The sequence below is a fragment of the Ostrea edulis genome, chromosome 8 (assembly GCF_947568905.1).
Source record: "Ostrea edulis chromosome 8, xbOstEdul1.1, whole genome shotgun sequence".
Taxonomy (NCBI): Eukaryota; Metazoa; Mollusca; class Bivalvia; order Ostreida; family Ostreidae; genus Ostrea; species Ostrea edulis.
Window position 1 is genome coordinate 76,952,931 of NC_079171.1, and position 24,605 is coordinate 76,977,535.

General features: G+C 40.6%; 1 protein-coding gene across 1 annotated transcript in view; it reads left to right on the top strand.

Moving 5' to 3' along the window:
• The window catches only part of LOC125657452 (uncharacterized), a 228,610-nt gene that overhangs the window by 118,973 nt on the left and 85,032 nt on the right, over nt 1–24,605 (top strand). The window lies entirely within an intron of this gene.

Consider the following 24,605-nt stretch of genomic DNA (forward strand, 5'->3'; position numbering starts at 1 on the left):
CCATCCCTGATCTCACACTGACATATTCTAACCCCCCCTCCCTCCTGATCTCACACTAACAGATTCTACAACCCAACTCCCCTGATCTCACACTGACATGTTCTACACCATCCCTCCTGATATCACACTGACAGATTCTACACACCCCCCCCTGATCTCACACTGAGAGATTCTACACCCCCCCCCCCCTGATCTCAAACTGACAGATTCTACACCTCCTGATCTCACACTGACAGATTCTACACCACCTGATCTCACACTGACAGATTCTACACCCCCCTGATCTCACACTGACAGATTCTGCACCCCCCTGATCTCACACTGACAGATTCTAAACCACCATCCCTGATCTCACACTGACAGATTCTACCCCCCCCCCCCCCTGATCTCAAACTGACAGATTCTACACATCCTAATCTCACACTGACAGATTCTACACCCCCCCCTGATCTCACACTGACAGATTCTACACCGCCCCCCTGATCTCACACTGACAGATTCTACACCCCCCCCCCCTGATCTCACACTGACAGATTCTACACCACCATCCCTGATCTCACACTGACAGATTCTACACGACCATCCCTGATCTCACACTGACAGATTCTACCCCCCCCCACCCCCCCCCCCGATCTCACACTGACAGATTCTACACATCCTCATTTCACACTGACAAAAACTACCCCCCTCCCGATCTCACACTGACAGATTCTACACCGCCCCCTGATCTCACACTGACAGATTATACACCCCCCTGATCTCACACTGACAGATTCTACACGACCATCCCTGATCTCACACTGAGAGATTCTACACCGCCATCCCTGATCTCACACTGACAGATTCTACACCACCATCCCTGATCTCACACTGACATATTCTACACCCCCCCCCCCCCCCTGATCTCACACTGACAGATTCTACACCACCATCCCTGATCTCACACTGACAGATTTTAACCCCCCCCCCCTGATCTCACACTGACAGATTCTACACATCCTGATCTCACACTGACATATTCTACACCCCCCCCTGATCTCACACTGACAGATTCTACATCCCCCTGATCTCACACTGACAGATTCTACACCACCACCACCCCCCTGATCTCACACTGACAGATTCTACACTCCCCCTGATCTCACACTCTCACATGATTTTTACAAATTTGAATCTGCACTATGTCATGAAGCTTTTATGTGAACATTAACTTATCTAGCCCAGTGATTTTTCAGAGGAAGATTTTTAATGATTTCCCTATAAATTTTTATGGAAAATTTTGACCCCCTACTTTGCCACCACCTTACCCTTGGGGACCATGATTTTTACAAACTTGAATCTGCACTATGTCAGGAAGCTCTTGTGCAACTGTAAACTTCTTTAGCCCAATGGTTCTTAAGGGGAAATATCTTAAATATTTTTTTTCTATTCATTAGTTATGTAAAAAACTTTATCCCCTATTGTGGCCCAATCCTAGCCTTAGGGGTCATGGGTTTAACAGATTTGAATATGCACTATGTCAGGAAGCTTTCATGTTAATCTCAGCTTTTTTGGCTTAGTAGTTCTTGAGAAGAATTTTTTTTAAAGATTTTTCCTATATATTCGTATGTAAAACTTTGATCCCCTATTGTGGCCCCATCCTACCCCCGGGGGATATAATTTTAACAAACCTGAATCTGCACTATGTCAGGAAGCTTTCATGTAAATTTCAGCTCTTCTGGTCTAGTGGTGCTTGAGAAGATTTTTAAATGACTCCACCCTATTTTTGCATTTTTGTGATAATCTCCCCCTTTGAAGCGGGTATTGCCCTTCATGTGAACAAACTTGAAAGACCTTCACCCAAGGATTATTTTGGCCAAGTTTGGTTAAAATTGGCCCAGTGGTTCTGGAAAAGAAGTCGAAAATGTAAAACGTTTACAGACAGACGGACAGACAGACGACGGACAACAGGCGATCAGAAAGGCTCACTTGAACCTTCAGCTCCTGCATATAAATAATTGTAAAACGAATCCTTAAGACTTATAAAAAATCTACCTTGATCTTGAAGCCTATATACGTCAGGGTAAATATTCAGATGCAATACGAGGAATTTTGAGGACTTTAATATATTCTTAAACATATCCATGAATTATGGGGATTTCTCAGGATGAGCTTAATTTAAAACCCAGACCGATCACATGATTAATCATACACATTTTACCTGCCGCGTTCAGGAGAAACTTTTTGTACCAAACAAAGTGAGAGAAAATAGAAGACTCCGAAATGACAAAAGAAAAAAAGAAAGGAAAACATTAGTCTAAAATGTTCTACCATAGGGGGTTGAGATGCAATGCACGTGCCTTCTACATCCACCATCGTAAATTCTCTTGCAGCTAAACAAAATTATAAAAAATTTCAAAGTGTCATTGACTAGCATGCAATTTTTCCTGTGTAAATCCCCCCTTCCAATGTGGATCAGAATATTTTCAGTTAAAGGATTAACACCCCCCCCTCCCCCTCCCCCTCCTATACAGGCCATTACAGGGGCGGATCCGAAACATTTACCAAGGGAGGGACACAACACTATATTGCACTTTTTCCGCCAATGAAGTTTCCTTTTAAAAACAATATCTGCTTTTTAAATCAACAAAAAAGAGGGGGGGGGGGTGTTAAACCCCTGGTCCGTTATTTCCCGCCCCTCTAGATCCGCGACTGATGAGCAGCAATACGCGATCAAGAGAGTGATCTATTCAGTGTTTGTAAGTGACATAATGATATTTACGCAACAACACAAACGGAGAAATTTCATTTTTTCTTTTTTTTTTTAGAATTTTATTGTCAGATTTCATAAGGTCATACTAATTAAAGCAATATCAATATATATTTTTCAAATCAAACCGAACCCCCGATCGAGGAAGTTTCTCAAATCGGAATTTCCTTACTTAAAAGTGAGTCGGAGTGTTTGTATTTGTATCGAGGTAATTGAAAAAATCAATCTAATCAATAATTATAAAATGAAGTATGCTACTACAAGGGAAATGAGAATATTTTTTTCATAATATGCTTAGATGTAATTCATTTTTGTTTCCGTGCATTTCTTTTCATTTTCCCGTCTTTTTTAAATGTTTGAATACTTAGAAAATCAATACAGTGTGTTATTATCAAATTCAAACATCAGTTTTATCATGTTGCATTTATTACACATGACCGAGAACTGCGTCCTATTAAAACTTTCCGCTATTTTTGAGTAAACCAGGGAACGAATAATGCGATATTTGGGTGATATTCAAAGACAATTGCTCTGCATTTCTTGCCGGGAACCTCCGTGTCCCCCACCATGGCGTTTCATTATGTATAAAAGTACGCGAGCGGACCAATCACTAACATCTAAGGATCATAACCAAAGAGAGATAACTCTGAATCAAAACTTTCCAATTCATTTCGCCAGAGTTGTCTTTCTTTGATTATATCTGTTGACACTCCTACTTGCATGGGCGGATCCAGGAATTGTGGTTACGGGGGGCGCCACTTTATGAGGCGGTGGGTCCTGGATTTTACAGATTTTATGGGGCTTGAAATATTTCTCCTATTAAGTCATTTGTACTATTTTCTATCATTTTCATGAGGTGAAAATAATAAAATGACCCAAATTTTAAGGGTTTTTTTTTTGGAAAAAATTAAATTCTCCCAATAAAGTAATTCAAGAAATCAAAGGATTTTATCATTCATTTTTCCGAGAGGGGAAGAAATTATTGCTTCTTTAATCGTTTAGTACATTTTCTGAAACAAGATATCGCGATTTACCTTAAATTTGAAAATTTTAGGGGGGGGGGGGGGGGCGCCGACTATTCCCCCTCTAAACTAAATCCGCCATTGACTTGGCATTACCATGTTTGTAGTTTTAATTGATAAAACGAATTAATAAAATGGTCAGTTTTGGACTCAAGCCTTCAGAAGCCCCTGCCTTGCATGAGTAGAACCGACACATGTAATTACACTCGTGGATGTTAACGTGATTTAGGACGAACAGTCTGATTTCGGATTGAGAAAAGCAGCCAATTAAATAGTACAAGTGTGTTACACCCTAAATCGTCGCTCCATCCCAAATCGTTGCTGACAACGATTTGGGGTGACATTTCACCGACGATTGCACTAGCATTAGGGGCAACGATTTTGGGATGTCCTAAATCGTCGGCCGCCAATTTCTAGAATGAATTACACAGAAGTTATTTCATTATACTCTTTCTTATAGGGGGGGGGGGGGTACATAAGTTTCGCTTGGTCTGTTTGTCTGTCTGTCCTCACTCATATATCTGGTGTTTGTTCACCTATTGGGCTAAAATGTTGTATGTAGATTACAAGTGACCGTCTGACATGCCTCCCCCAAAATTTATGGAAAGAGAGCGAATAGGCGTAATCAGTAGTATAAGGCGACTAGATAGGGAGTTCAACTGAGTGCAGTTTTGAGTGCGGGCCGATAGGGAGTTCAACTGAGTGCAGTTTTGAGTGTAGTTTGGAGTGCGGGGTTTTATAGAGGGGGTCAAGCCGGGGCCAGAAAATAGATAGGCGTCAGGTTTCATTTCTCGGAAACGCGGATATTTCGTAAACAATGAGCTCAGATATTCCGAGGGATGTTTTCAAGGAGGTCCGCTCTCTCTCCTTATATAACGACGCTCTCGCCAGTTCGCTTCACTGGTGACCCAGTAACGTTTAGAAGATTGAAAATTAGAACATGCCAGGTTTCGTTTTCATTTCGCGGAAACGCGGGTATTTTGTAAACAATGAGCTCAGCTACGGAATTCGGTTAACATGCACAGAGTTTATGGATATGTTCACTATATTGTGTGGTTTGAGTCAGATCTTTCTGCATTAGGCCTTTGTATTGAATCTTATGTGATTGATTTTTTTTGTTTTGATTTTTTACTCGGGAATGATTCACTCATAAGGCGACGTCATTACTGCCCGTGAAGGACTGCAAAATCTAGGCCTATGCTCGGCGCTTACGGCCTTTGAGCAGGGAGGGATCTTTATTGTCCCACACCTGGTGTGACACGGAACCTCGGTTTTTGCGATCTCATCCGAAAGAACACCCCATATTTAGACGCCTCTGACGACAAGCAAGGGGTACTGAGGACCTATTCTAACCCGGATCGCATATAGTTTTACGCTATATATTTAAAAATAATTCATTTTTACTCTAAAAGTACTTTGGACATCAACACTATTATGGCTATAGCAGAACAGTTTTATAGTATATAAAAACAACTATGATATCTGTGCACTTCGCACCTTATGAGATCACAACGAGAAAGTACGTCACGACGTACATCTTACAATTCATGTCTATATGTTGTCGTTATATTGATAGGCGTTATCAAGTAAAGTTGTCGTCTAACCTATACATAAGCTGTATACGTGAAAAATTTTCTTGTCAAATAATATATTATTTCAATTTCGCATCAAATCGCTCAACATTTTTATATTTGCGCGAAGGTCATAATATATATTGTGACCTTGAAATCGCCCCCTCTATTTTCTCCCGATCCTCACTACGTTATGTAAGGAAATCTAATTCTACATAATTATTGCGAGCAGCGTGTAAAGGGGTAACGATATACGGTGTATGGTGGTGTATAAAGTGTATATATATTTATATTCCTTTTACCAAAGGAAGAGTTAGGACACAATTCTGACACATAAAGAAACCCCCCCTTTCGCATCTGATTATTTCTAGCATACTCTTGAAAATGGAAAAAAAAAGAAGAGTATCCTGCATTAGCTGTATTTTAAATTTCCCTTTATCGGAGCACTTGGTCTCTCTATAGATCTGGGTTTTTACTATATCAACTATAGGAAGTCTCATAATTGTTCATGAAAAAGTGAAGATAATGAACAATCTTATAATGATTACACAATTGAGAGTAGGGTAAACACGGATCCTTGTTAAAGTAAATATGAGTGGTGGCAACTGCGGTGCCAGTAGTCGTGTTCATGAGAATGTGAGGGGTGGTATGTGGTGTATAGGTGGTGGTATATGGTGTTAGTGAACATTTTGTTGGTAGTGTGTGGTGTTAATGAAAATGTGAGCGGTGTTATGGTGGTGAAACATGCAAACTAATAAAACTAAATCAATCTCTTTAATTAATATTATGGAAAGAAATGCAAAATTAAGGAACCTATATAGATAATAGTGTGAGTAGTGTTAAAGAAACCCAAAGTCAAGGGAACTGGTGTGCCGATAGTGGGGAGTAGGTGTTATTTAGCGTATAAGCGGTAGTGTGTGGTGTACAAGTGGTGGTATGTGGTGTTTATAAAATGTGGGTGGTAGTATGGTGGTGACACACAATCTAATATCGGTAGATCAATCTCTTTCATTAATATTGTTATGCTAAGAAATACATAACTTGGGACCTAAATGGGTAGTGGTGTGAGTTATGTTAAAGACGATGTAAGTGATGGCATGTGGTGTGCCAGTAGTGGTATACAGTTGGTGGTATGGGGTGTATAGGTGTTGGTATGTGGTGTTTGAGTATTGGTATGTGGTGTTTGAGTGGTGGTATGTGGTGTATAGATGGTGTATGAGTGGTGGTATGTGGTGTATAGGTGATGGTATGTGGTGTTAATGGAAATGCGAGTGGTGGTATGGTGGTGTTAATGGAAATATGCATGGTAGTATGTAAGTGATGGCATCTGGTGTGCCAGTAGTGGTGTACAGGTGGTGGTATGGGTTGTATAGGTGGTGGTAAGTGGTGTATGAGTGGTGGTATGTGGTGTATAGGTGGTGGTATGGTAGTGTTAATGGAAATAAGCATGGTAGTATGGTGGTAATACATGCAAACTAATAACGGTAGATCTATCTCTTTCGTTGATATTGATATGTAAAACTATCAATTCTCAGACCTGTATAGGTAGTGGTGTGAGTAATGTTAAAGAAGATGTAAGTGATGGCATCTGATGTGCCAGTAGTGGTGTACAGGTGGTGGTATGTGGTGTATAGGTGGTGGTAAGTGGTGTATGAGTGGTGGTATGTGGTGTATAGGTGGTGTTAATGCAAATGTGAGTGGTAGTATGGTGGTGTTAATGGAAATGTGTATGTGGTAGTATGGTGGTAATACATGCAAACTAATAACGGTAGATCTATCTCTTTCGTTGATATTGATATGTAAAACTATCAATTCTCAAACCTGTATAGGTAGTGGTGTGATTGGTGTAGAGAAAAAAAACGGTGTTAAAACACAAGTGTTAGCATCTGATGTGCCATTAGCTGTGTATAAATGGTGTTTATGGAAATGTGAATGGTGGTACGTGGTGTATAAGTGGTGGTATGTGATGTTAATGAAAATAATGGTTGTGGTATGTGGTGTTAACGAAAGTGTAGGTAGGGTGTATGTGTGATGTTAACGAAAGTGTGGATTGTAGTAGTTGGCTGGTTATTTCACGTCTTCCGAGAAATTTTCACCCTTATTATACACCACTTGTGGATGAAGTCCTATGCTTGGTGGTTATTACCCCTAGTAGTGAGGGTTCTTTAGCGTGCAAACGCCTACCGCCATACGGTCTTTTGAAAGACCCGTAAATGCGGTGCATTTGGAGGACCAATCACTACCAATGTTTACGTCTTAGGTGGGCGATGGCATGAGGATTCGAATTCATGAACTTCCGGTTAGGAAGCTTTTAAGCGAACGCTCTACCATTGAGCAATGCGACCGGTAATTGCGTGGTGGTGGTGGTGGAAGTATATAAAGAACCTAAAAGCCAGGAATTATTCATTCACTTTTATGCATTCGAGCAGTTAACATGATTGAGTGCTCAGAGTGTCATGCTTTATTTCCCCGCAAAGATGCCATGATGCGTCATAAAAGACTAAAACACGGGGACAGTGATGAGGAAGAGGATATTGACATGAGTGACGTCTCTCCAACACAGAGTGATACTGACAGTAACGCAGAGGAAGAGAATATCGTCTTTCGCCAAATGGCACATAAAGCGCGAAAACATATTGCCGGAGAGTGGCAGAAGAAATACGAGAAATACTTGAACCAAAATATGTCAGAAAAGAAAGCTAGTAAGAAAGCAGACGAAAAGACCAAAGGAGAAACTTACCAACAGTTTAGAAAACTGTATGAGCGGTTCCTTTACGATCAGTATCAGTTGCAAGAAGACACAACGCATGAACAGGTGACGGACGCCATCGATGAATTTGTGTCCGACAATCATGGATTAAAGAAATCCATTAAGATGGCTCTTCGCAAACACAAATATTTACTTGAATCTTACCTAGATAAGTATGACAATGATGAAAACGAGGAGGAGGAAGATGAGGAGGAAGAGGAAGACCAACCGATGCGATAGAATCACACCTCTGTATAACGAGAAACACTGTCTTTAAAAACTGAATTCATTCAAATATTGACCTGCATCTACTTGAAAGAAAAAGCTACATCAAATGACATTTTTCATCTGAAATATGCAATAAATAAAAGTTGTAAACCTTCAAAAATGTGTGATTTTTTATAACATGGGTATTACGAAGCGGCAAAAACCGAGGTTCCGTGTCACACCAGGTGTGGGACGATAAAGATCCCCTCCCTGCTCAATGGCCATAAGAGCCGAGCATAGGCCTAAATTTTGCAACCCTTCACCGGCAGTGATGACGTCTCCATATGAGTGAAATATTCAATATTAAATTCGGTCTCCATCTTGGCTTCGTCTCCGAAACGAGGGATGTTTTCGAGGAGGTCCGCGCTCTGTCGTTATATAACGACGTTCTCGCCAGTTCGCTTCACTGGTAATCCAGGAGCAACAACACGATTTTAAGAACAAGAATAACAATGTCGAGAAGTAGAATGATTTTTGACACCGTGGCGGGGATCAGATACCGGCTACAACTCGGTAGCGAGCGGAACGATGGTGGGGAGTGGGCAATCACGAACACCCGGGAATTGGCGCAGTTTAGCCCCCTGGATACCTCGGGGGTTGTGGAGCTCGTCAACCAAGTGCGGCGACGTTACGAGCGCCCTGGACGGGGCCGCACCCGCCGTAGGACAGCTCGTATGTCCACTACCCCCAGACGTCGCCCCCAGCCAACAGACACCTCACCGCAACCCGGGCCCTCGGAACAGCGCTCGCCATCGATACTGGAGGAGTACTCGCCCTCATCGATGTCCCCACAGCCGCCCACTAGCCCGAGGGCGAGCCTGGACGAAGTGGTGCCCCAAACACCGACACCCCCGTCAACGCCGGCGAGACCACGGGCACGACGTCGCGGTGCCGTTCGTCTGCTGCCACTCCACACAACACCGGCATCACCAGGACCGCCGACAGAACACGAGACCGTCGTCCCGGGGTGGGCAGATCGAGTCCCATCGATCTGGTTTACCTGCCCCATCTGTCTGCAAGACGCCAAACACTCACAGCTAGAGTGTAGCCACTGCAAACAACGAGCAGTGTGCTGCGAGTGTGTGGTCCAGCTGGAGGGAGGTCGATACAGGCGGTGCCCCCTCTGCCGATTCATCGGCGTCTAGAAAGGCACAGAGTATAAACCCCACGGCCCTTTTAAGGGCCACCCACATCTTTTGAAAAGATGCTGTTTATCACAATGATTGAGAAACGTACACAAATTAACACCAGTTGCACTTTATTTACTACCAAACACATGATTATGTTTTAATGACAATATACACTTGTTTATCATACCTATAAGCAAAGTCTTGAATAAATTGTCTGTAACGGGTGGAATTTCCCGCTAAGCCACACCCAATCTTATAAGGGAAGGCTAAAGTCTTGTACGACAAACTGCCCAATTCACGTAAACATTGTTGAAACCATAGTTCTTTGTCGGCAATACTTTTGACTTAACCCATGAGGTTTTACCGTTAAACAATTACAATGGTGTACAATCGCATTCACGGATATACTCAGTAAACCACCCTGCACATAAGTCACACTATACATATTATTTTGGAATGACAATATACACCTTTTTTATTCTTTTTTTTTTTATTAATCGTATCTAGGAGGCCAGGAACTCCCCGATCGAGGGTCGTTTTAGGAATTGCTAGTCTTTGCGCCAGTGCCAAATTATTACGGCGAGCAATATTTGCATTTGTCAATAAATTATATTGTTGCACAATAGCATCCACCGACATAGAAAAAATATCTTCTTCCACATAAGTCACGCTCATGATGTGTTTTTGTTGAGTGTTGATGCTACAGCTTTCGTTTTTATAAGTCACACTTACGAGGTGTGTTTGATGAGTGTCAATCACGAGGGTTTCTTTGTCAAAGGTTCGAGGGCCTATCGAAAGTGGCATTAACATATGATAAAATGGGTTTTTCTCTATCGATCTAACTATCATTGGGGTTTTTACTGCCTCACAGACGTGAGAAATGAATCATTAAAGAGGTCGAGAAGAAACATCGAGCCTCGACTCGAACTCTTTGACCTCTGTTTCTTTGAAAACTATGCGACCTAGCACAATAAAATTAAGTTTAATCAATTTCATCTAGCAGTTTTTGTAAACGCCTGGCGAATACAAAAGCTATTATTTTATAGTCTGTGTTGGTAAGGCTAATTGGTCTATAATTTCCTAGGTTTTGTTCGTCTCCTTTCTTATAAATCAAAGTAATCAATGATAATCTCTGCGTAAAAGACATTGTATTTAAATCAAAAATACTTTGTAAAACACAATAGAAATATTGTTTTATTTCTTCCCAAAATGTTTGATAAAATTCACATGGTATTCCATCCAGACCAGGAGATTTATTGCTTTTCATATTTAAGAGTGCCTCTGAGCATTCCTGAAGTGAGGGAAATATTTCTAATTCATTTTTCTCCTTATCTTTCAATGTAAATTCTAAGTCTATAGCATTTATATATTCGTTGATATCCGTGGTTTGTATATTATTTGTTCTATATAAATTTTCATAAAAATCAAGAAGAGGCACCGCCTCCGCCAGAACAAGCCCGCCACCCAGTAAGAGGGGTAAACAACCTCATAGACAGTGTGGGGGACTTTGATAGTCCCCCCCCCCCCCGGCTCTTTTAAGGGCCACCCACATCTTTTGAAAAGATGCTGTATATCACAATGCTTGAGAAACGTACAAAAACTAAGTGGTAGTGTGTGGTGTATCAGTGATGGTATGTGATGTTAATGGAAAGGTGAGTGGCAGTATGGTGTTGTTAATGGAAATGTGCGTAAAATGCATCTAATGCAGGATACTCTTTTTTTTTTTCCATTTTCAAGAGTATGCTAGAAATAATCAGATGCGGAAAGGGGGGTTTCTTTATGCGTCAGAATTGTGTCCTAACTCTTCCTTTGGTAAAAGGAATATAAATATATATATACACTTTATACACCACCATACACCGTATATCGTTACCCCTTTACACGCTGCTCGCAATAATTATGTAGAATTAGATTTCCTTACATAACGTAGTGATGATCGGGAGAAAATAGAGGGGCGATTTCAAGGTCACAATATATATTATGACCTTCGCGCAAATATAAAAATGTTGAGTGATTTGATGCGAAATTGAAATAATATATTATTTGACAAGAAAAAATTTCACGTATACAGCTTATGTATAGGTTAGACGGCAACTTTACTTGATAACGCCTATCAATGCAAGGTGAAGATAACGAACAGTGATCAATCTCATAATTCCTACAAGCAATACAAAATAGATAGTTGGGCAAACACGGACCCCTGGACACACCAGAGGTGGGATCAGGTGCCTAGGAGGAGTAAGCATCCCCTGTTGACCGGTCACACCCTTCGTGAGCCCCATATCCTGATCAGGTAAACGGAGTTATCCGCAGTCAAAATCAGTGTGCCAAGAACGGCTTAACAATCGGTATGAAACACGTCAGACAGCATTTGACCCAATGCGAGGTTGTATTGACGAACTAGATCGTTATAACGACCATAGAATTTGCGAAATGCTGACTTCAATCGAGACTGTTGAAATCCCTGTACCATCAACTTGTTTGTCAGTAGCTTACCTCGATTTAAAAACCGACTATACCCAGAACAAGCTCTTGCATATCGAATCAGTTGAGATATATAAACACCATATGCAGGTGATAATGGAATATTGCTACATAAATGTGGGAAGTTGACGATTGAGAAGCTGAAATCATCCCGTTTGTCATACAGTTGAGTTGTTAGTTTAATATAACGACAACATATAGACATGAATTGTAAGATGTACGTCGTGACGTACTTTTTCGTTGTGATCTCATAAGGTGCGAAGTGCACAGATATCATAGTTGTTTTTATATACTATAAAACTGTTCTGCTATAGCCATAATAGTGTTGATGTCCAAAGTACTTTTAGAGTAAAAATGAATTATTTTTAAATATATAGCGTAAAACTATATGCGATCCGCGTTAGAATAGGTCCTCAGTACCCCTTGCTTGTCGTCAGAGGCGTCTAAATATGGGGTGTTCATTCGGATGAGATCGCAAAAACCGAGGTTCCGTGTCACACCAGGTGTGGGACAATAAAGATCCCTCCCTGCTCAAAGGCCGTAAGCGCCGAGCATAGGCCTAGATTTTGCAGTCCTTCACGGGCAGTAATGACGTCGCCTTATGAGTGAATCATTCCCGAGTAAAAAATCAAAACAAAAAAAATCAATCACATAAGATTCAATACAAAGGCCTAATGCAGAAAGATCTGACTCAAACCACACAATATAGTGAACATATCCATAAACTCTGTGCATGTTAACCGAATTCCGTAGCTGAGCTCATTGTTTACAAAATACCCGCGTTTCCGCGAAATGAAAACGAAACCTGGCATGTTCTAATTTTCAATCTTCTAAACGTTACTGGGTCACCAGTGAAGCGAACTGGCGAGAGCGTCGTTATATAAGGAGAGAGAGCGGACCTCCTTGAAAACATCCCTCGGAATATCTGAGCTCATTGTTTACAAAATATCCGCGTTTCCGAGAAATGAAACCTGACGCCTATCTATTTTCTGTCAGCTGTTAGACGAGGTCCGTAAATTATGTGTAAATTGTTCATTTGATAAATGTGTTTGTGTAAAATTTTAATTGTTCATTGAATAAATGTGTAAACTTTCAATTGTTCTTTAATTCTTTTTATTTGAAAATTTCACATAAAGGAATACACCAGGAATACAAAACGCTCACACGCTATCCCCCCAACACCTCGCCTGCTACAGAGCACCACCTCTCCCCACCGGCCCAGCTTAACTGCGCCAACCCCGCTTGACCGCGCCAGGTGGCCCCGGCCACCTGGCCAACTGCTTGACCCCCTCTATAAAACCCCGCACTCCAAACTACACTCAAAACTGCACTCAGTTGAACTCCCTATCGGCCCGCACTCAAAACTGCACTCAGTTGAACTCCCTATCTAGTCGCCTTATACTACTGTAATCTAATACAATCTGATGTCACTAACAAATCTGCGGTGAACAAGACCTAACAACCACGTGATCAGCAGAATGACCCTACAACAAAAGGCAAAATGGTTTATTGTCGGACATCTCTCTCTCTCTCTCTCTCTCTCTCTCTCTCTCTCTCTCTCTCTGACTGAACGAAAAACAATCGTATAGACAACGATGGCACCGTCACCACCAACAACAAATATAACTCTTTCAATGTTAACAACACCACTACCAACCAAAACAACAATGATAAATACTGTGATCATAATAAATGTTTTTCTTTTTTTAAATATACATCAGAAGAAGTAAAAGTCGATAGAAGATTAGAATGTCTTACATATTAAGTCTAGATAACCTTTTGTGGTTATAGCTGGACCATAAAAGAAGAACGAGGAGGAGTGGAGAAGAAGGAGTCAACAGACAGGGCCAGTTTGTATGTAAACGATGTTTTCAAATACATGTAGTTGCTCTAGTGTGTTATTCCTCCTTAAATTTCTCTGGTGTGTTATTCCTCCTTAAATTTCTCTGTGTGTTATTCCTCCTTAAATTTCTCTGTGTGTTATTCCTCTTTAAATTTCTCTGTGTGTGATTCCTCCTTAAATTTCTCTGTGTGTTATTCCTCCTTAAATTTCTCTCTGTGTTATTCCTCCTTAAATTTCTCTCTGTGTTATTCCTCCTTAATTTTCTGTGTGTTATTCCTCTTTAAATTTCTCTGTGTGTGATTCCTCCTTAAATTTCTCTGTGTGTTATTCCTCCTTAAATTTCTCTGTGTGTTATTCCTCCTTAAATTTCTCTGTTTGTTATTCCTCCTTAAATTTCTCTGTGTGTTATTCCTCCTTAAATTTCTCTGTGTGTTATTCCTCCTTAAATCCCAACTTCTTGGAAAAAAAGACATTATCGTCCCCATACACAAAGGACACAATAAACCAAAGAAATCACCCAACAGTTATCGACCAATAGCCCTGCTTCCCTGCATGTTGAAGATTTTTGAGAAATTGCTACTATACAGAATAAAGTCGCACATTCTTTCAACTGTAGAATTTCCCAATATTCAGCAGCAAGGATTTCAACAGAAACTCGGTTGTCTTACAGCATCTTTCAACCTACAAGAAACTATACATCATAATATTGAACAGGGTAGTCCCGTATATGTCGCCTTTCTAGATACAAAAAAGGCTTTTGACACTGTGTGGAGACACGGTCTCATGTGTAAACTTAGCCGTCTGGGAATTTCCGGTCGTCTGTGGACTCTGATTGATGATTGTCATACAAATACCTCCTGTTCTGTTGTAGTGAATCACATAAATTCCAGCTGGTTTCCTGTCTCTCAAGGAGTACGCCAAGGAGGGATACTTTCTACTTTCCTCTATCTGGTGTTCATCAACGACCTGCTTCATGAAATTCAAAATCAATGTCCGAACATGGGTATTTACAACATTGCTAGTTCTACTCCTGCTCTCGCAGATGACATCTCCTGCATTGCGTTATCGCCTTCTGCCATCCAGAAGATTCTCAATACAGCGTTCGTCTACTCCAAAAACTGGAGATTCCAATTTAATCCCGACAAATCTAGTGTTCTTCGATTCTCCCCCTCAACAGCAAAAAACAATGCTTCCCCCATATGGTATCTCGGCACTGAACCTGTCTACCTATCCAAAACTTATAACCATCTTGGAATTCTTCTTCAATCCAAGCTTGTTCATACTGAAAAAATTGCCAACGCGTGTAGGAAAGGTCGACAAGCCTACTATGCACTCAAAATACAAGAACACCTTAACCCTGATACCGTATCGCGTTTGTACAACAGAATTGTTCTCCCTTCCACCCTATACGGATGTGAACTCTGGAGCGATTTATGCCAACGAGATCTGCAGGCCCTTAATACAGTACACGACACGAGTTTTATGCGTGTTCCACGCAACGCGGTGGAACAAATTTGCCCCAAACACGGTGGACCTTTAAAATTGTCGGCACCTTTGAAGTCCTATTTTTCCGCGCGAGCTAGACATTGAAGTGCACGGAGGATCTCCGTGGATGCCACCGCGGATCTCCATGGATGTCACCTGTACCTCCGTCGATGCCACCGTGTACCTCCGTGTGATAAAACAAAGAAATAATTTCCGAAATGATTCATCCAAAAAACCTTTTCGCTTGGCCAGCATACATGCCCTCACCCCATTACTTATTTAGAAATTAGCTATAAATCATTCAATTCTTGTAATTGTTGTTTAATGATACGTTGGTGTTTTCGGTTCATATCCGTATGTAGACTTCTCTGCAGACGTTCACACCTTTTTATGAAACGCCCAAATTCTCGACATCCTGTATATAAACACCTGTGTTATTACTACCACTCGTCGGTACATTGTTTCACGGCACGTGCAGCACAATTTCACCAAATAAAAGAAGGGTCATGAACAACGACAATCACATGCCAGTAATTTCAATTTGATAAACAGCAGTTCAAAGAAATGTGTACCATAAGCAATAGTTTATTTTTACGTAAGGTTTTCAGTGTAATTAGGAATATGTGATTAAGGTCAGCTATATACATGTACATGTTTACATTGGATATGAATTTCATTATGTACTCAACTGTGAAGCAATGTGAGAAAAGAATCAAATTTTTATCACTTAAACAAATAAATATTAAAACTATCTTTACTTTTAAACAAACCTTTAGAAAATTCCGTACTTTCATTAGGAAAATTTTATTAGAATGCCCATACTTCACATTAATAATAACACGTTTTTTTTTTAAGTTTTTTTTTTTCTAACATGATAAATACTTTATTACACGTATGTATTATTTACTAAATGTATATATAACAGCTTTTTGTCTTTATATTTTTATATACCATTGCATAATGGTGATGAGATCCAATAAATTGAATTGAGTACATGTAGTCTTGAAATATCACAAAGTAAAGAGTTGACAACGATTGAAATAAAAATGCAGATGTTTTCTCGTTTATTCAGTAACTCAATAACTTGCGCGTCTTCTGAATGAAAGTTGTAAAACAAACGTACTAGGTTTTGGTCAGTTATATCATAATACGGGTGTTGTATCACTCATTTACTGTCCTGAGTGTTTATGCATATAGTCTACATTGCGATCACTTATCACAAAGTCAAAACACATGCTACTCAACGTCTGTCATTTTTATTAACACTCAAACCCCAACCCGGTCTTTTCCGGAATACATTGTAATAGTAAAACCAACAACGATATACAATCCGGATTGCCCTCTCAGTGACCCAGTATACTCAGATACACAACATCCGGGGGCCAAATTTAAAATTTGGAAATATACAAATTTTATCACTGGGCACTGAGAAGGGAATCGGAGTATCAGTCATAATGTATACCAAGATGAAATGACGTGGAGCAGATTACAGTACTACCACTACTGTCTAAATCTAACCATGGAGGTGTGCCGCCTCTGATGCTACATTCATATGATTAAATCAGTGATACACATATACAACCACATATGCAACAGTATCCCTTGACAACATCTGTCAATAAATCATAATGCACGATTAATGGCCACTTAAAACACCGGTATCAAAAGACTGAGTATCAAGCTAGTTGTCCATCATCATCACAATGTATCAACAAAAATGAAAATGAACAAAATAGAAAAGTACAAAGTGAATACAACTACATATACATGGTAGATTGAAAGATGCAATGAATACAACAAGCATGTCAATTAGTGTTCAAACCAACTGGAATATAGACAATCTTTTTGAAAACTTGACAAGTAAAGCACTTAAATGAATATTCAATTCGTTCATTCGTCAAATGCATATAGAAATGATATGTACCGCAAGTTGTAAATAAACAAATGCAATTATTCTAATCCCAATATCATATGCATTACAATATAGTAGCAATCTGCAGGTAGCACATGTACACAAATTGCTGAAATTTAAGGAACGCAGTATATAAAAATGTGCAATGGGATGGGGGAAAAAAATGTCTGAATGCACATGATAAAAATCGAAAGAAATGCACACATGGATTTAAAAAAAAAGGTTCTATCATGACAAAAAGCAAAACACATCATGAATATACATGTTTTGCAAGATTGCAAGTCAGAAAAACATACAAAAGTAATCAACTCTCATGGTCTAAGCAAAGCAATCAAGTCAACTAAGTACACATGCAATTAAATTTCATAAAGATTTAGAAACATAAAGATTGTCTCTGTCAACATGATCAACCCTAAATTCTTGGATTGTGAACTATTCACATTAAATCAAAGGTGGTGGTCTCAACCTTATAGCATTTTGCGCTTTAGCATTAAGAGATGATAAAGGCACCCATATTGCATTTTGAGCAGGTTCACCAATAATTTGCACAAGAAATTCTGGACCGGTATTTGTATTTCGTTGAGCAAGCACTCGCTTAATCTTGTGAAGTCCGTCAGAGTCTGAAGAAATGGAGGAATGAGTGTCTGCTAACGGATCAACATGATTGTTGTCACGAAATCGGATTGGTTTCTGGAGAGTTCTGCTTGGCCTTTGGAATACTGGAAGAGGAATGTCTTTAGTTTTCTTCACCATCACTGTTTCAGATGAAAAAGTGGAGTCACTGCCGTCAGACAATAATCGAGAGGGCTCTGGAATATGATCTGTCTGTGTTGCTGTGCTTTCCACTCCCTGAGACTTATTAGAGGTAACGACTCTGAAAAAGGAAGATGGTGTCGGTTGACGGACCTACGCCAATTTCAAACGATCCACATGAATGGGGGTAGATAGGATTTTCCCTGTGGCTTCATCCTTCAGTGTAACCATATGTGGGGAATCCACATTGTGCACAACATACACTCCAACATACATATTTTGCAATTTCCGAGCTGCTCCAGTAGGTTCCTTATGCAGAAACACAAAATCACCCACTGTTAAGTTCAAAGGTCTCGTGTGTTCATTTGCATGTCGCAACATTTGCATTTTGTAATTTTCGGTATTGGTCACTACATGATCTCGAATCACATTTAGGCGGGCATGCAAATTGTTGACATAAGTATGCATAGACTTTGGAATGCCTTGAAGATCCGCGGGAGGTATATGGGTAGAAAGCGGGAATGTAGGTCTGTCACCAAACAAGATTTCATATGCAGAATATCCTGTAGAATTTACAGAAATGTTCATAGCAAATGTGATGGAAGGTAGGACTTTATCCCAGTTGTTTCGTTTGGAATTCAAATAGGGAGTGAGTTTGGCAGCTATAGTAGCATGAGTGCGTTCACATGCGCCTAAACAGTGGTGCATAAAACTAGGGGTGAATTCCTGTTTGATTTGAAATACATCACAAAGTGTCTGTGTCACTTTTGCTGTAAATTATGTTCCTCTATCTGATATAAGCGTGTCACAAGTTCCAAATGTAGTGAACAGTAGGTAGAGGCCCTCTGAGACGGTACAAGCATCATCCGCAGCTAACGGTACCGTAAAAAGGAACTTGCTAAACATATCAACCGCAGTAAAAATGTAAGTATGTCCAGACACGGTCAGAGGTAATGGTCCATAGCTATCCATCTGCCATACTCTGAAAGGTTTACACGGTGTTGGGTAGGCGACAATTGCGGATTTGGTATGATTTTGTGTCAGTTTTCGCTGTTGACAAGGAATACATGAACGAACATAATCTGTGATAACTGCAGACATGCGTAAAAAATAGTAGTGTTCCTTCACTCTATCGATACAGTCCTGAATGCCACAATGTCCTCCAAGTGGGCTATCATGATACATTTGTAATATATCCATAATTTTACACTGCGGTAAAACTAACTGCCATTGATTCATGTCCTTGGTACGTATAGCTTTCGCAACACGAGAATGAAACAGCAAATTGTCAATGAGAAGAAAGTCAGAGCTCAGCAGTATTATCTTGCGCGCATCCTTCTGCATATCGGGTATAGTACCATCATTGAGATACAAATAAATGTCTTTAAAATCGTCATCATTCAGTTGTAAATGAGCCATATCAGCAGAAGATATCCCCAACACTGTTAAAGTGTCCTTTTGGGCTGCAGGGTGCGCCTTCTGTGCTGCTGAGGTGTGATCCTGACCCTTTTGAGCAAGTGGTGTATCAACTTCAGATGAAGACCCAAGCGGATCAGTAGACACACTCGAGTCCATATATTTCTGATCTGGTAACAGTGTATGGGTGGTGTCAATGTCTGTGTCACCAGTAAAACGGTTTGCATTCACGTCATTATCACTGTTGGAGAGAAATCCGTCACTATGCTGATGAGATGTATTTTCTTCAGTTGCAACTCCAAATTGATCCTGTGAAACACCCTCATCAGTCTCTGCTTGGAACAGCGAGTGTGCAGGACCATTAGTTTCGCTCTCCAGTTGAGACGGGTCATTTCGCTCCAGTGAAATAGGCGAGTGTGACTGAAACGTACCGTCACAAGGGATGTCGGACACCAGCTGATTAGGAACCGACGGTGGACGCGTTCTTGATTTTGCGCGCAGAAATTTACGAGTTCCTCGGAGTCTATCCAATTGCTTGGAATGAGTGAGACTACAAATATCCGAGTTACTTTCGGTGTCAGCGTCGTATTCCAACGCAGGATGAAGATCCGGAGGTCGGAAAGGTATCACTATGTTGTTGACTGCAAAATCATTCATTCCAGAATGTCTGTCTTGTATCAAGTCACGTAGACATTCTCCTGAGGGTAATTTAACGTCACATGTAGGCTCATCAACGGAATCGAAGTATGGGTCATGCTCATCTGGGCTGGCCTCCAGAGTAGGCATGTCCGGATTAGGATGGCAACGTGACAATGCATCCGCCACGACCATCTGCGCTGCTGGTTTATACTGAATTTCAAGGTCATACTGTTGAAGGATAGTCAGCCAGCGATCGAAGATAGCTCCACGTAGTTTGTTCATGAACAGCGGTTTTAGAGCTTGATGATCACACTCAACAATTACATGGTTTCCTCGAATATACGATGCACAGTCTGTGACTGCAGTGGTCACTCCTAATAGTTCTAATTTCGTTGGGCCATAAGATCGCTGCCATTTATTGAGACCTTTCGAACCGAAACGAATAACATGCGGAGTGTCATCGTCATAAAGTTGATATAACATGTATCCTATACCTTTGCTCGAAGTATCCACAGCAATATGAAAGGGAATATCAAATCTTGGGAATGATAACACATTCGAATTCACAAGGGCACCCTTCAATGTCTGAAATGCGACTGTATGTGACTGTGTCCAAATAAATTTCACATTTTTCTTTAACAGGGCATGAAGGGGTGAAGCTATTATGCTGTAGTTTGGTATATATTTCCGAAACCAGTTGAGCATGCCAAGAGCACAACGCAGCTCCTTTGCTGTCGTTGGAAGGGGAAAGTTTCTAATACTGTCAACGCGATCTGAGGGAGGGCGAATGCCATCCTTGGAAATTTCATGTCCAAGAAAAATTGCTTTGTCAGTAGCAAAGGTGCACTTCCTAGGATTCAGTTTCAAACCCGACGATTCAAACCTACTCATCACTTCACTAATGTCTTTTAAATGTTGATCAAAACTATCTGACATAATAACAACATCATCCATATAACACAATACAGATCTAAAAGTCAAACCCTTCAAAACTTTGTCCATAAGTAATTGAAAGCTATTAGGGGCCGTCTTGAGACCCATAGGCAATCTGGTAAATTTGTACGTACCAAAACAGGTGTTAAATGCAGTTAAATTGGCAGATTCTTTTGAAATGCCCATTTGAAAAAAACCTGAGCTCATATCAATGGTAGAAATAAAATTGGGTGTGGTTTGACTAAAAGACTCTGTGAGCTCCTGTATATCAGGTATATTGTAAGCAAAATCAAGTGTTTGCGAGTTCAAATACCGAAAATCACAACAAAACCTGTATGAGGTAAGATGAGCCTCTTTACCCTGGGCAGCATGAGATCCATTGTTTTTGCGTTTAGCAACCAAAAGGATGGGGCTAGTAATGGGCAAACTATCTGTTTCACTAACAGGGGCAATAACTCCTTGGGAGAGGAGTTCGTCTAACTGTGTGCGCAAAATCTCTCTCTTATCTGGAGGTAAACGATAAGACCTCTGATACTTGGGAACAAAATTTGGCTTCATATGTATCTCATGCTGTACAAAGTTCGTAAAACCAAGCTGTGGATTTTCTTTAGTCACAAATACATTCTTGTGTGCATATAAACATTTCTCAAGTTTCTCAATCTGCTTGTCTGTAAGTACATGTGTACCAGAAAAATCAAAATTTGCACAAAAAGCAGAAAAATCATCTGATTTCTGACACTCTGTCTTGCACTGAGTTACACTCTTAACATTAGTACACATTGGAAATGGCACAATGTTGTAAGAGGAATCCAACACAGCAAAATCGGCCAACACCATACCTTTAGGTATAAAAGCAGGGTCATTTCCAGGATTCATGACTTTGAAAGGGATGGTTTTATTTGCAGGTATAGTATTAACCGATCTAGCCAGCAGCAAACCTCTTTTCAGAACATTCACATGAGCAGAAAGTAAACCCTGCACACCATATAATGACTTTCTTGGAACTTTGCCATATACAATAAGCTCTTTGTTAGGTTCTACAGTAACAGGTTTCATAGATCTAACCTTCACCTTGGATTGCATATATCCATTCAACAAATCATTGCATGCACTAAAATCTAGCACAACACCTTTCTCTTTCATGTAATCTGTTCCAATGATAAAAGGGTGCGAGGTACATTGAAAAATATACACAGTAAACCAATGTGTACCATGAGGTGTTTGACCCTTAACCTTTGTAACACCTAAAACCTTGACACTCTGATTATCAGCTACTAATACTGAAATATCACAGGCATGCAAAGGTTGCTTAACAGAGATGGGTAACATATCATACAACGACAATGACATAACAGATATACATGAACCAGAATCTAATAGTGCTGCCACATTGACAGTTTTGAATTTCACTGGCATATACATAAATTTAGTGGTGTTGGAGTCCTGTATGTCTGAAAAAATATCAGACGAGCTCATAACGTCATTGAAAGCAGGCACATCTGTCGCTATATTCTGATAGTCACACAAATGAAAACTGTCACTGCTCACAGGCGCGGTTGTGGCTACGCAAGAGTCACACAACGGATTGCCACTAAAAGTTGTCGCGTCATTCTGTGTCGCACATCTCTGTTGGTAGAGTCTTTCTCTCCACGGTGTAGGCGAAGGGCTGCGATGGCGCGATTTTACCGTCTTCCCGAGGGAGCGCCCTGTTGATCTCTCCTCGGGGCTCTGGAGTTTTCCGACTTCGTGAACATACATGACGCAGCATTATGCCCGAACTGGGAACAAAACGGACACTGAGAGTTGGGGTCAGACACACCACCATCCTTCAATGCACAGGCACGCTGTACGTGACCCACACCTCTACATCGGAAACAACACTTGGAATTCGCAGATTGTTGCGGTGCAGGATCCAAACGTTGTGGGGGCTGTCCACCATATTCCGAGGTTGCTAACTGCTGTACAGCTGTAGACAGGCGAGATAATTCCTTCACGATGAAGTTCATGCTGACATCAGATGCTGACTGTGTCCGTATTGCAGCTGTGGAAGCTGGGGTTTGCCTGTAACCAAATGCTTCCCCAGTCTTGGCGGCTGTAAGAGTGTCGGCGAAACTGGTACAACGTCCAGCACGGACATAAAACGCCAATTGCTGTGGTAACCCTTCAACAAATTTGTTCATCAAGTCACGTTCGGGTTTACCTAGCTTTCGACCTTTCTCCAGAATAATACTGTAGAAATCCTCCAACGGCTGAGTAGGGGACAAACACAATGAATTGAACATCGCTGACTCCATAATCAGAGTTGGGTCCAATGGTGATTTGCTGGTGTATGTTCTTTGGAACTCACTCGAGACGATCCTCCACGACGTCCGTATAAACTCCGAAAGTTGTCCAAACCATACAAGGGCAGGGCCTTGCAGATGAAGATGGAAGGCCGCAATTTTCCGTGCTTCATTTGCATCGAGGTCGTGAAATACACAGTACGAGTTAAATTCGGCCATAAATTTGGCGGCATCTTCATGTGAATATCCGCTAAACTTACGGAGTGAAAGTTTGTCCCCACATGTAGGTACATTAATGACTTGCTTATTAGGCCTACTCACTACCGGAGTCGATGTGTTCGCTGGTGTTCTAACTGACCATGGTGGGCTCTCGTCACATAGGTTCTTAATGAAGGTTTGCTCATTTTCCCGCGAATACGGGGTCAACATAGGCATCGGTCTCTCATCAAATTGAAACGTTTCCATCCCATTAAGCAACACATTATCGGGATCGGGGAATTTTGGATTCTCCGCCATGTTGTATCACTCATTTACTGTCCTGAGTGTTTATGCATATAGTCTACATTGCGATCACTTATCACAAAGTCAAAACACATGCTACTCAACGTCTGTCATTTTTATTAACACTCAAACCCCAACCCGGTCTTTTCCGGAATACATTGTAATAGTAAAACCAACAACGATATACAATCCGGATTGCCCTCTCAGTGACCCAGTATACTCAGATACACAACACGGGGGTAAATTTCATCTAATCTCCGCTAGCAATGGGTTTTGAGTCAACTGTGCCTTCGTGCACGAATAATCTCGGCTAACGAAGATGAAAAAAAAAAAACCTATTTTTTATGATTACCAATGCTCTCTCTCTCTCTCTCTCTCTCTCTCTCTCTCTCTCTCTTGCTTTCATTATCTAATGCATCTAAAGATTAAATTAAAGATTTTAATAATCGATAGCGTATATGAATAAAAGCAAATAATCGTTAAGTCATTTCTGTTTATATTTATATTAGTTTTTTTTTCATGAACTAGTTCCATTTGACACCGAGGATTTACATCCTTAAATATTGATTACAAGCACGTAGAATCGGAGAGGGTGTACTTTGAAAACTTGAAAGGTTTTCGTAATCGGACAATTTAAGCACCATTTTTGTTGTTATTTCATTGCTTCTCAAGAAATTTACACAACTTAACCGGCAACATACCCCTTCTGATACATTGAAAAATATATGTAATGTTAGCACGGGGCTCTATAAAGTTCAATCTGCAGTTTGGTCATACTTCGTCATTCAATAACTTATTCAAAATAAAAAAAAAATGTTTGTCGGGTTAGCGGTACTATGATGTATGACTATAACAATGACCTGTGTATA